The following is a 14,954-nucleotide window of genomic DNA, read 5'->3' on the forward strand; positions in this document are numbered from 1 at the left end:
CCTACATACGAACATACACACACACACACACACATAATACATACATACGCTATAAAAACATATCTCGCGTCGGGTAAAAAATACTGCAGTTATAACAGTGTAGTATTTTGTATGTAAGGTTATTCAATCGTAGTAGCGAAGTGATAAAATGACAATGTTCCCGTACAGCGTGGCGCAGCGTGGCGTCGCATTTTCCATTACGATGCGGTCGCGAAAATTGACTTTTTGTATCAAGCTATCTTACGTACATTTTCCTTGAAGCGAATATACTTTTTATGCTGCCATTTTTCATTTGTAGTTGATTGAATTCTAGCAAAAATATGTTCGAACACACATTGTTTTGTGGACGTAATTTAAGGATGCAGAAGTTGTGTACAATTAACAAAAAATAAAATACCTAACTGCTTGAAAATACAGCCTATGTCACTCCCTCAATTCAGACGAATCCAATAACACCTCATATATTAAAATCCGTTTATCCGTTTTAGTTATAGTGCGTACCAATGAATGAGACACACATGCATAACCACATAAATACATACATACACACAAACATACATACGCTCGAAAAACAAGATTCGCGTCGGGTAAAAAAGACTGCAGTTACCACAGTATAGTATTTTGTGTGTAAGGTTATTTAATCGTAGTAGCGAAGTGATAAAATGACAATGTTCCCGTACAGCGTGGCGCAGCGTGGCGTCGCATTTTCCATTACGATGCGGCCGCGAAAATTGACTTTTTGTATCGAGCTATCTTACGTATATTTCCCTTGAAGAATAAAGTTTTTATGCTACTATTTTTCGTTTGTAGTTGATTGAATTCTAGCAAAAAGTTGTTCGAACACACATTGTTTCGTGGACGTAATTTAAGGATGCAGAAGCTGTGTACAATTAACAAAAAATAAAAAAACCTAACTGCTTGAAAATACAGCATATATCACTCCCTCAATTCAGACAAATCCAATAACACCTCATATATTAAAATCCGTTTAGCCGTTTGATTTATAGTGCGCCAATGAATGAGACACACATGTATAACCACATAAATACATACATACACACACATACATACACACAAACATACATACGCTCGAAAAACAAGATTCGCGTCTAGTAAAAAAGACTAGTTACCACAGTATAGTATTCTGTATGTAAGGTTATTCAATCGTAGTAGCGAAGTGATAAAATGACAATGTTCCCGTACAGCGTGGCGCAGCGTGGCGTCGCATTTTCCATTACGATGCGGCCGCGAAAATTGACTTTTTGTATCAAGCTATCTTACGTACATTTTCCTTGAAGCGAATATACTTTTTATGCTGCCATTTTTCATTTGTAGTTGATTGAATTCTAGCAAAAATATGTTCGAACACACATTGTTTTGTGGACGTAATTTAAGGATGCAGAAGTTGTGTACAATTAACAAAAAATAAAATACCTAACTGCTTGAAAATACAGCCTATGTCACTCCCTCAATTCAGACGAATCCAATAACACCTCATATATTAAAATCCGTTTATCCGTTTTAGTTATAGTGCGTACCAATGAATGAGACACACATGCATAACCACATAAATACATACATACACACAAACATACATACGCTCGAAAAACAAGATTCGCGTCGGGTAAAAAAGACTGCAGTTACCACAGTATAGTATTTTGTGTGTAAGGTTATTTAATCGTAGTAGCGAAGTGATAAAATGACAATGTTCCCGTACAGCGTGGCGCAGCGTGGCGTCGCATTTTCCATTACGATGCGGCCGCGAAAATTGACTTTTTGTATCGAGCTATCTTACGTATATTTCCCTTGAAGAATAAAGTTTTTATGCTACTATTTTTCGTTTGTAGTTGATTGAATTCTAGCAAAAAGTTGTTCGAAGACACATTGTTTTGTGGCCGTAATTTAACAATACAAAAGGTGTATACAATTAACATAAAACAAAAAAAAAAATCTGACGGCTTGAAAATATAGCCTATATCACTCCCACAAATTAGACGAATCCAAAAACACCTCATAAGTTTAAATTTGTCAATTGTAACGCGTGCCAAAGAAAGAGACACACATGCATACATACGATCGAAAAACATTATCCCTCGTGTTGGTAAAAAAAAATTGCAGTTACAACACTGTATTACGAGTGTAGTTCTTGTATTTTGTGTGTAAGGTTATTTAATCGTAGTAGCGAAGTGATAAAATGACAATGTTCCCGTACAGCGTGGCGCAGCGTGGCGTCGCATTTTCCATTACGATGCGGCCGCGAAAATTGACTTTTTGTATCAAGCTATCTTACGTACATTTCCCTTGAAGAATAAAGTTTTTATGCTACCATTTTTCGCTTGTAGATGATTGAATTCTAGCAAAAAGTTGTTCGAACACACATTGTTTCGTGGACGTAATTTAAGGATGCAGAAGTTGTGTACAATTAACAAAAAATAAAAAACCTAACTGCTTGAAAATACAGCGTATATCACTCCCTCAATTCAGACAAATCCAATAACACCTCATATATTAAAATCCGTTTAGCCGTTTGAGTTATAGTGCGCCAATGAATGAGACACACATTATACATGTACCACATAAATACATACACGCATACAAACATACATACGCTCGAAAAACAAGATTCGCGTCTAGTAAAAAAGACTGTAGTTACCACAGTATAGTATTCTGTATGTAAGGTTATTGAATCGTAGTAGCGACGTGATAAAATGACAATGTTCCCGTACAGCGTGGCGCAGCGTGGCCTCGCATTTTCCATTACGATGCGGCCGCGAAAATTGACTTTTTGTATCGAGCTATCTTACGTACATTTTCCTTGAAGAATAAAGTTTTTATGTTGCCATTTTTCGCTTGTTGCTGATTGAATTTTAGCAAAAAGTTGTTCGAACACACATTGTTTTGTGGTCGTAATTTAACAATACAAAAGTTGTATACAATTAACATAAAACAAAAAAAAAACTGACGGCTTGAAAATATAGCCTATATCACTCCCACAATTTAGACGAATCCAAAAACACCTCATAAGTTTAAATTTGTCAATTGTAACGCGTGCCAAAGAAAGAGACACACATGCATAAACACACACAAACATACATACGCTCGAAAAACATTATCCCTCGTGTTGCTAAAAAAAATGCAGTTACAACACTGTATTACGAGTGTAGTTCTTGTATTTTGTGTGTAAGGTTATTTAATCGTAGTAGCGAAGTGATAAAATGACAATGTTCCCGTACAGCGTGGCGCAGCGTGGCGTCGCATTTTCCATTACGATGCGGCCGCGAAAATTGACTTTTTGTATCAAGCTATCTTACGTACATTTTCCTTGAAGAATAAAGTTTTTATGCTGCCATTTTTCGTTTGTAGATGATTGAATTTTAGCAAAAAAAATTTTAGAAACAACGCTGAATTTGATTTTGGGAAGTTTTAATTTTAGTTACATTTTAATGTATTGGTCTATTAAAAAAATAAGACTTTTTGCAACTTTCTGTTAACTTTTAGTTTTGCTGAAGACTTGTTTTCGAGATATTTAGATTAAAAAAAGCAATCTATAACCTTACAAATAAATTAAACTGTCTGTTTCATATCACATAATGCTTAATTCCAATGATACAGAATTTACTAAATTGTATTGTCATCAAAAGTAAATGCGTGTACGAAATATCAAATCTATCAACAGGGAGTCAAACTTCAATTACAAAAGTTGATCTAAACACACCGAACAAGCTTAATAAAAGCGTTTAAAAATATCTGATCTATCTATCTGTCTTTGAAGGTGGTAGAACCGTTTGTGGTTCGACTCCGGCGGCACCACCGCCACACCTATTTCTGCCTCACAACAGCAGTGTTAAGCGCTGCTGTGTTCTGGTTTGAGGGGTGTGGTGGGGGAGACATACTTTTCCGAGGCGTCCTTAGGAGTAGTGGCGCATCTGTGGCCGAGCTCAGGTAGGAATATCAAATCCTATCTGGGGTTAATTACAGATGCAGCAGTAGCCATTTACAATCAGATGGACTGCTGCTCGTCTGCTACTCCTATATTATAAAAAAAATCTAAACACCAAATCACTAAAATATGGTTTAAGTTTTTTTAAGATTTGCCGAAGCTAGTATCTTAACTGAGCTTCATCCAAGCATTATACAGTAGCTACGTTTATTTCTATACAGGGTTGTTTTTAAACTATACGCGTTGGATTAAAGTTAAACTTGCAAAAGACGTTAGGGAACACCGGAATACGGCAACACTGCGAACCAAGACCGCTTAGTGTCGGATCAACTTCGTTTTCCCAAACATTACCTAAGCCACCAGTCTGGAAAGTTCCTGGTTAAAGTATGATGTTTACTTTGGAATATTTTGGATTTTTTGTATTATAAGAGTAGCGTACATGCAGTCTACCTGATAGTAAGTTGCTACTCTAGGGAGAATTAAGCTGGAATGCCTCAGAAATGTGTGTCTGACTTCACTTTTCAAATCAGAGCACAGCAGCGTTTAACACTGATGTTATAAGGCAGAAATATAAATGCCATGACCACAGATAATTATTCTACATTTGTTGACTATGATTTCTATATAACTTATTTTCTTAACGTAATTTTAAAAACGCCTGACTGATATTGTGTGAGTGGTAGACAGCTATAAATGTAAGATAACTGATATCATCATCATCATCATCAACCCATTACTGTTCCACTGCTGGGCACGGGTCTCCTCTCATAATGAGAAGGATTAGGCAATAGTCCACCGCGCTGGCCAAGTGCGTATTGGTAGACTTCACATACCTTTGAGAATTTTTTTTGTAAATCTCTCAGGTATGCAGGTTTCCTCATGATGTTTTCCTCCACCGTTTAGCAAGTGATAATTAAATTCTAATACGCACATAACTTTGAAAAATCTGAGGTGCGTGCCTGGGATTTGAACCTCTGACCTCTCGTTCGAGCGGCCGAGTTTCTTAACCATTAGGCTATCACTGCTCATATAGCGATAGATAAATAGCCTGAACAAAAAAAAACTTGACATGTTTACATACATATAAGCAGCAGTTCCGTTCCATATCTGAAAACAGTAAAACGTCAAACTCGAGTATATTAAAGTTGAACATCTCAAGCTTCCCAAAGTTTGTTTAAGAAAAGACGAACATTGCAAACTCGAGTACTTGCAATGCCGAAGCAAGTGCGGTTCGCGGCGAGAACGCGCTTAACTAAATATTCTTACAACTCCTTGCTCATTAGCGGCTAATTGGACAAATAAGTTTACTAAAAAGTTACAATTTTAAATATAAATCAATACAATAAAACACATTACACATATCGTTATTGTACACCAAATAAAAAATAAAAAAAATACAAAATTTTAAAATTAACTAATTGGCGGCCTTATCACTAAAATAACAATCTCTTCCAGACAACCATTTACTTGTTGCACAAGAAATATAGAATAAAAGAGTCAATCATTTAATTAGAGAACAAATTAAGTTTACCAAAAATTTGTGATTTTTAAAAGCTAATATTTCTCAGTCACTGGATTGTTTAGGTCAAAACACAGCTGTTTTGCTGCAAGTTTACCTGAGAACTCCATGTCGAACTCGGTTCTGTTAAAGTTGAACATCTAAAATTACACAGCAGTGGTTCTCAAACTTGTTTTCGAAGAAAAGACGAAAACACGGAGCGAGTACGGCTCGCGGCCGGAACGCGCTAACTATTCTCGCAACTTTCCTTCTTCATTAGCAGTTAATTAGAGAATAACGATTTTAACTTTGGTACAATATATTTTACAATAATAATATAGTAAGAAATAATAATAATGTATTGTATTAAATCAATGTAGAGCTATACATTCATAAACAGAAACAGCTCTAAAAAATCTCGATCGTAAAAAATAAAAATAAAATAAAATTTATTCAAGAAATGCTTATAACTAGGTATAACAAAACATGGTTAATATTAAACATTTCTTTGTAAATTTTCTATTTATGCAGTGATTGGTGCCATCCTAGTAAGCATTTAAAAATGCCTGTAGCAGGAGGCTCTGCTCTTCCATATCTCTAACCGTTATTAATATGAAATGTTGAAGCCATAATCATATCGTAGGGTCACAAACATTTAAGATCGTGTTAAAATATAATCCAAATATCTGAATTGTGTTATTATTTTAATGCAAGTTGCATTAAAATAACACAATGAAACTTGCTTTCAATGCATTCTTATCAGACATTAGAACAAGTACCTAAATTTAAATTAAGTGTTTAAATCTAAACATTTTTTCACTGCATCTTTACCTGAAAACAATATGTCTAACTCGGTTTTATTAAAGTTGAACAGTTGAGCTTACCGAAGTTATTTGTCGAGGAAAAGACGAACATTGCAAACTCGAGCAGTTGCAATGTTGGGAATAGTACCTACGGCTCGCGGCCGGAATGCGCTAACTATTCTCACAACTTTCCTTCTTCATTAGCGGCTAATTAGAGAACAAATAAATTTGCTAAAAAGTTACGGTATTCTTATGTAAGTAAATATTCTTGTATTAAAATAAAATAGCAAACATTTTCACAGTCACTGAATATTTGTAATCAACTTCGAATAGGACTAAAGTTCTACTAAATGCGTTGCTGCTTCTCAAAGAGAAATACCTATCGTAAGTGTATATTTTGCCACACCGTTTAAACCAGAACACAGCAGCACTTTAGTGACTGGAATAAGAATCTACTAAACTTAGCGAAAAAATCGGGAATGATATTGCTGATGAAACCATCACGAATATTTCTGAAAATGCAACCATCGTCCAGATCCCCCTTGCCATATGATCAAAAATAACCAAAGCAAAGACTCCACATACCTCTTTGACGGTTACGTTCAAATGACCGTACTACGTCATATACAATGCACAAGACACACCTTTCTGCAACTAACAAAATTAATTAGCGAAGCGGCTTCGATATAAATGGAACGCGGAAGGTTCCCGGGAATATCTCTCGGCACTAATCTCATAACGGCGCGGAATTATTGCCTCGGATTATTGCGTCGGAGGCTGCATTAGAGCTGTAATTCACTTACCAGGTGCAAAAGGTTTTATAATTATACGCTACGCTCGCAAATAAACTATATTAAAAGGGCGTTTTGTGATTTAAATATAGTGCTATTTTAAAGTTACATAAATCTTAACTATTATATTTAGTTTTTATAATTTGTTCCCATCCGTATGGGATATACCTAATATTTTACTACTAATTGTCACTTGACCAGTCTGAAGACTATGACTTATACCTTGTTTAGTCTGAGAAGAGACTCGTGCCCAGCAGTGGGACACTTATTTGTTGATGACTTTCGGGTTAGACTGGGAATTGGTTGAAGAAAATTGACGGAACTGTTAATGTAAGTTTTTTTTTATATAATATAAGAGTAGCAGACGAGCATGCAGTCCACCTGATGGTAAGTGGCTACTGCCGCCCATGGACATCTGTAATCAACCCGAGATAGGATAAGATATTCCTACCTGAGGTCGGCCACAGATGCGCCGCTACCCCTGAGGACTCTTATCTGGGGTTGGTGAGAAATATCCAAGCAAACTTAGTCGTAAAGCTTATCATAAAATTTCTGATTATATTGATGATAAAACAGATTGGGACTGATCAATAACAAAAGTATTAGTTAATTAAGAAAATGTCAAAGTGTAGCGTAATCTTGCTGAACAAACTTCTTTTTTTAGATAAATGTAAAGCAAGATACTGGAGCTAATGCTTTATGAAATATATATAAAAGTGATGGCATTTAAAAAAAGGGAAAACGAGAATAATAATTATTAAAAACGACAAACCCACTGAGTTTCTTACCGGATCTTCTCAGTAGAGGTCGCGTTCCGATCCGGTAGTAGTTTAAGAAAATATTGAAACTGACAATTTGGAAGTGCCGCCGTTGGCCTATACAAAATAAATGTATTTCATTTCATTTCATTTCATGGGCGGCAGTAGCCATTTATCAACAGATGGACTGCATGCTCTTTTGCTACTTCTATATTATAAAAGAGGGAAGTATTATCTTCCATTTTTATTCTGAGGTTTCAATCTCATTATATACAAAGTAGTCGCAATTAGACAGACTTATTAATCTCTCCTCCTCTCAGGTCGGTTCTAATTTAAAACTCAATTAGCTAGACCAAGATACACTCGGATCTGCACTGTAGAGGTAATATTTAATTTTAGATATAATCAAAAGTCATAAAAGGTCTGTTAAGGTTACAAGAGGCATTCCAAGTTAGTCCTCCAAGGTTATGCGTTTTGACTAAATTAGGTAGGACTATAGGCCTAAATAGTGTAGCGTAGATTCTAACTCTATGTATGGGGCTCATTACACATATACAATTGTACATGGGCGGTAGTGACTACTTAAATGCTACATTTTTATTTAAATTAAAAAAATCACATTCCATTCCGAATAAAAAGGAGCTGATGATGATTTTCAAATACGAGTAGCTAGCACATTATTATAATGACAGCTGAAAAGATCTTTATAGAGTCACTTTTGAAATAAAAAAATAGCTAATGCCTTAAATAAACACAGTAAGTTCCACATAGAACATGTTAGAAACGTGCCGTATTTAAATATGTCATATTTAATACAGTCACACAGACACGGGCCATACCTGTAAAGTATTATGTATGTAGATAGTCTGATAGCAATACTATTTAACTCGCCAACCGCCACCACGTCCGCTCGGGCCGACGGTCGCACACAGACTAACTCATAGCCGGCACTCGCCTTATGTCAGTAGTGACGTATGCCCCCGAGACAGATACTTTCTACCCACATACACTACAGTATAAAACTAGTTAACTATTAACTGTCAAGTTAAATAATGTAGAGAGAGTCACTAGCACAATTTAGATGAAACCAACGACATCTCATGTATATTTTTATCACACACTTCAAACTAAAACAAAGCAGCGCTTAATACTGCTGTTATTAGGCAGAAAGATGTAAAGTAAGCGACATACATACACACGCTACAAAAACATTACCTTCCTAATTCTACGAGGTTCTTAGATAAAATGAGCCCTTAACATTCCTCCACCATTCAAACTAAAACAAATCAGCGCTTAATACTGCTGTTATTAGGCAGAAATAGGTAAAGTATGCGACATAAATCCATACGCTTTAAAAACATTACCTTCCTACAAGGTCCTTAGATAAAATGAGGCCTTAACATTCCTCTTTTGTGTCGAGGGTTAAAAAAATAGATATCGAGAAACGATTTTCTTTTATTCTTCTTTAATGTCACCTGTCTGGAGTGGGCGGTAGACAGTGTACAAGTTTAATAAAGTCGCAGGTGCTTTGACGGATGCGATCGTTGTGCAATCTACAGAGGATAGGGATACTAGAGGTTATCAAAATAGATTTTTGAAAAAATTAAATAATAATCGAATAAAAATGTAACGTAATGTACGTAAATTGAAAATTTGACTTTGTATTCGTATACAGGTGCACGTAGAGTGTATAATTAATATTTATTATTTTATAAATAATATTCGGTCGAATAATAACCGAATATTCGGCCGAATTATTCGGTTTACCATTTCTTTATTGTCAATTTGCCAGTTGTGTGTTCATTAGGACTTTAAAATGTTGATTTGAGTTTTAAAAATAAATACTGATTTAAGGTTTAAAATAAATGTTGACTATACTAACTATAGATTTAGTAATAAATGTGTAGACTTGAGTTTTCAAAATAAATGTTGATTTGAAGTTTCATTGCTTTATTTTATTAGGTTTATTCGACATATTCTTCATAGGATTTGAGTTTGACTTATAATATAACATAAATCTTCCATAAGGAGTTTTGTGTTTTAGTCCTGTACCATGTCGTGTTCACAAGAAAATAGAAATACTCGAACCGAACATATTCGGCACCAAAACCGAATACCGAATACAAAACGAATATTCGGCGCATCTCTAATAAATATTAAAAAAAAAACTGCCTATATGACTCTATGTGTTTATACTCTGTGCCCACGCTAAGCGGTGTCATCCGCAGCGTCGAAGCCTCCAACTCAGCCTGAAGTCGCTACAGCTACGAGTTTCGTATTACACACATTGTGTCTAAACTAACGCTTTTGGAAGTATCTGAGACGAGTCTGACAAGAGGTTTTGGCATACGTGCACAAGAGATTGCTTTCCATACATGAGTGTTTTCAAATAAAGAAAAAGAGAAAAAATGTGTAGCAAGTAACTAAAAAAATTGATGGTTAACTAGAGAATTATTATGAATATGAAGACGACCCGCGTGGCGGAGCGGGCATCATATCGATCAGACGCGCCAAGGGTCCCGGGTTCGATCCCGGGCCAGACAGAGATATCTAAATGATTAATTTAGATTTCTGTTTCTGAGTGTTCGTGTATTTGTCTATGTGTGTGCCCATTTCACCCATGACACAGGGAATCCTAGTGTGGGGCTGTGAGTGTAGAAAGCGTTTATTTATTATTATTTATTTTTAAATACAAAAAAAAAATGTGAGCCGTCACGGGACGCCTGGCAGATGTGAAACATCGACATTATTTTGTAAAAGTAGGTAATATGCAGAAAAAAACATATTAATTTTTTAATGTTCATATTTATAACAAATAAGAAAAAACTTTCGTGCGCTGCACGCCATCAGCTGATTTTGAAATACAATTCTGTCAGTCTTAATAAATTTATTCTCTGAGAAGAATGACATTAAAATTAATTAATAATTTAAAAACATTGTATGCAATGATTTTTATGTGAATTTTAATCTACCAAGATAGTAGATTTTACATTTGCTGGCGCTCAAAACACACCAAATATACGCGTGCTTAATGCACAGATAAATGCATACTTTAATTATAAAAAAATAATTAACTTACTGATGACTTGATGGTGTGTCATAGTGTGATTTTGCTTTCTTTGCAGAAGGCTGATCACTTTCACTCTCTAAATTATCACGGTCAGTCATTTTATTATCAGAAAAATAAGCGGGCAATACTTAAAACATACAAAATACGTCAAGTGGTGTAAAACGAGTTAAAACGACTCCAGTCGCTCTCGCGCGGCGTAGTAATACACACGAATGTCACTGAACACGTTAAACGTCATTATTTTGAATTTTAAGCCTCAAAATGCCTTCTTGTGCAATGCATAAATGCAAAAATTATGCTCGAAAAAGAAACAAGATTCATGGAATCACCTATCACACGTAAATGAAGAGAAATTATTAAATTTTGTTTATTTTTCGTGTTCGATCCGCCATGATTACATGAGTAACCAGAAAGAGACAAAGTATGTTTTTGTCAATGACAAAAACTTTCATTGATTGAATTGAACTGTCATAGATCAATGAAAAAATTTTCATTGATCTATGACCATAGATCAACAGAACAGAAGTGACATTTTATTGAAGCTCACGATGTTCATACGTGTATGTTATAGTTTAAGATCCCACTGCTTAATTTTTATATTAGTGTGTTTTAGTCAAAATATAACTTTTTATAGTTTATTTTAATAAAATAAAATCGATATATGGGAAATTCTGTATCCTAATCTCTAAATTTTCTTCGATATCTGTGGTAAATAATAAAAAATATTACCATAAAATTTATATAGGATAGTATACGGTATTTTAAAATTTCTTTAATTGAATAAATTAACCTAAACATAATTTAATAAACAATCTTTGTATAGCCAGAAATTAATCCTCAAAAAGACCACGGTAAGATTATATAAAATTCGCATGTCACGATGTTAGTTACTGTACTCCTGCGAAACGCTCTTACTGATTTTCATCAAAATTTATATGCATATTCAGTAAGTCTGAGAATTGGCTATATGGGCGGCGAGACCTTTTATAATATATAATATTAATTATCATGTTAATTTTGATTGTCAATGTGGAATTAATATTTAGATTAAAATATGGACGACTTCCGGTAGTACTTCAAAACACTTTGTTAGTCATACCAAATAAATTATATGAATTATAATAATATTAAAATATTTATTCTCGTATTTTTAAAACAATATTTTAAATATAATGTTATTTTATTAATAGTTAAATTTATTGTGAATCACGTCACTTGTTATAACAAAACAAGTGATGTGAGAGGGTAGTTCTTACGCTGTTTGTCACTCGAGTAGTATTTAAGTCCACGCGCTGGTAGAGCGTGATTCATTCGCATTTAATCAGTCGTGTAAGCCGTTACTCTGCTCGAATTATAAATAAAAGTGATTTTCATATTAAAATCGTTTCGTTCAGTTCATTAATAAAGTGCGGTAGTGGGATATCGCCGACAGCAGCGGTGGGATGGTCCTACGTGTCCACATGGTCATGATGGAGATCAATGGTGACGTTTATTGGTTCGGGGCAATGGCGCGCACATTTGGCGCGCGTGTTTGGTGATTTTCCTGGGATTGCTTTGAACGAAGCCTTAGGAAGCCACGCCGTTGGTAAAGCGTTTGACAGCCGTTGGATGCTTTGATTATGGCGGGACTGAGCGTATGGAGCAGTGCAATTTTGGGGTGGACCCTGGTCTAGTATGACCGTTTATTTCATACGGGCGACACGTTGCCATTTTGATACTTATAATCACTTGGATGGTCTATTGTTTCAATTTATTTCTATCTTGTAATTTTATAATGTTCACCTATGAGTGTTCACAGGATAAGAATCTACTATAGCTGCTAATTGGTGGTATTGCAACGATACTGGACTTGTGTTGACCGCGAACGTACCGGAAGGTGGCAAATGTTACGGGTCGCTATAAGGCAGGATACTTTTTGACTGGTAAAACCAAGGCGGTGAGTTGGTAGGAGCCTTTTCGGTAAGTGACTTTATACTTTAAAAATTGAGGTACTTGACGGTTTGTTAATACTTTGGCTATCAGGATTTGACCACTGTTTGGAAAGAATTTACTTACGAATTACGAATTTTACGATTTTGAGTGTACCCACTCATTATTTCTTGTGAAAAATTTTTTTGAAAGTTGTCGTATTAATGCAATTTTAATAGTCTACACGTTGCTCAATGGACTCTCTCTCTCTCTCTCTCTCTCTCTATAGTCGGTCCCCCAATGCTGAGGATCGTGACTTCTTTGCTTTATAGCGTCTTTCCAGAGATTGCGATTAGTGGCCTGGTGTATCGCCTCGCTGACCGGTATCTTTAGATGGTCCGATACCTGGTCTGACCATCGTTTTGGGCTGTGTCCTCTGGGTCTTTGCCCTCCACCTTGCCTGTCACCAGTAGCTTTTCTAGGTTGTCATTATTTCTTCGGGCTATATGACCGAAGTATTTAAGTATGCGGTGAAGGCACAGGCTGGAGAGACGTTGGGAATGCTCTAGGTGTAATTCTTTTAAGATGGATGCGTTGGTCCGGAAGGCTGTCCACGGGATTCTTAGCATTCGCCGCCAGCACCACATCTCAAATGCGTTCACTCTTTGTCTGTCTGCTACTTTCAGCGTCCAAGATTCCGATGCGTAGAGGAATATGGAAAAGACGAGCGTACGAACTAAGTGAACTTTTGTACGATTAGTAATATTCCTGTCCTTCCAGACCCTGGTAAGTTGGTTCATTGCCGTTTTAGCCATACCGATGCGGCGTCGTATCTCAGTTTCGCAGTTTCCTTTATCATTAATGACTGACCCCAGGTATTGAAATTCCTTGACGATTTCGAAGTCGCTGAGCAGATTTGTTCGTTGTAGTGACTCAGAACGGTCGATCATCATAATTTTAGTTTTGCTCCTGTTTATCAAAAGGCCAAAGTCCAAGCTTGTACTCTCAAGCCGATTCATAAGGTCCCTCATTTCTTTTTCTGATGAAGCGAATAGAGTTGTCTTCGGTAAAGGCTCAATAGATGTGTTTGTGATATGGGTTCAGCGAAGATATGATACCGTAGCGTTCAGTGGCGCTCGTGTTTAAATTTAACGGTGTGTTGTATTGAGCAAGGTGAAGGTGATTTAGGTTAGAACATTTAAAATTTGGGTTTTAATGTCATTGATGAACTTCCAGACTTCTGTCATTTTGTTTTTCTATATACAAATAGGGTATATTACGGGGTAATTGGTGCTAAGCTGACTAAATTTATTTAAAGTAGTTACAATAATGACTTGAGAACTTGAGTAAGCGCTTTGATCGGACTGTACCAGAGGTTGTCGTGTAGCCGTATTATGCGGTGGGCAGGCAGCTATGGCGGAGGTCTAGTTTCAGTAGAAACTATGTGTATTCATGTAAGTGGATTTGCGTTAATAAAAAGTAACAAGAGGTTACTGGGTTATCCATCAATCACATGTAGTGGTTAAATGTCTCTTAATTATTTGATGTATTTGGTCTAAGTAATTTTAGTAATTAGAAGGAATTGGTCAGCTAAGCTCTTAGTTTATAAAAAAAAAAAAAACACAAAAAAAAAAAAACAAAAAAATAGTTCGTTGGAATTTATTTTACGCGTTTGAGTTTAATGTTAAGGGACTAATTCTTTTGTTTAAATGGTGTTGTAGAAAATGTGGAATCTTATACAGATAATGTGACCGATCGATTTTGTGTAAAATTTTGTTTAATTAGAAAAGTGATAGTAATGTAAAAGAGGTCGAAATTGAGTACGGTTGTATTGTGCGTTGAGAGATTCATGTGATTTGAAATAAACTATTCATCATTAGTCTTTTAGTTTAGCGTGGCGAATAACCTTAACACGAGTTAGTCAGGATTGGCCGAGCGGAAATTCTAATATTCGCCGTTTGTTTTTCTGTCTTACAGGAACAGCACACGAGGACGTTTGACTTATCACGATGGCCATGCCGCGGATGGCCAGTGGAGGGTTGGTTTGAGTGCGCTAAGTATGAGATGGCACTAGCTGGACAGACATAGGGGCGGTTTGTCGATACCTGCTACAAGTGAGTGGTCGGGGTGCGCGTGGTCCTTGGGTGCCACAACGCCACAATTTGGACTGCTGAACCTTAATTTCA

General features: G+C 35.9%; 1 long non-coding RNA gene across 2 annotated transcripts in view; it reads right to left on the minus strand.

Annotated features, from left to right (window-relative positions):
* The window catches only part of LOC140754593 (uncharacterized), a 587,467-nt gene that overhangs the window by 103,923 nt on the left and 468,590 nt on the right, over positions 1–14,954 (minus strand). Inside the window, exon 1 of one of the 2 annotated variants that reach the window (XR_012103678.1) lies at positions 7,414–7,516. The exons of the other annotated variant lie outside the window; for it this stretch is intronic. This is a non-coding gene — a long non-coding RNA (uncharacterized LOC140754593). Of the gene's footprint in view, positions 1–7,413; positions 7,517–14,954 lie in introns of those variants that run through there. 2 annotated transcript variants of the gene reach the window in all.

Source organism: Epargyreus clarus, unplaced genomic scaffold (assembly GCF_041222505.1).
Source record: "Epargyreus clarus isolate Ecla_fem2 unplaced genomic scaffold, WU_Ecla_fem_2.2 ptg000029l, whole genome shotgun sequence".
In the NCBI taxonomy this organism is placed as follows: Eukaryota; Metazoa; Arthropoda; class Insecta; order Lepidoptera; family Hesperiidae; genus Epargyreus; species Epargyreus clarus.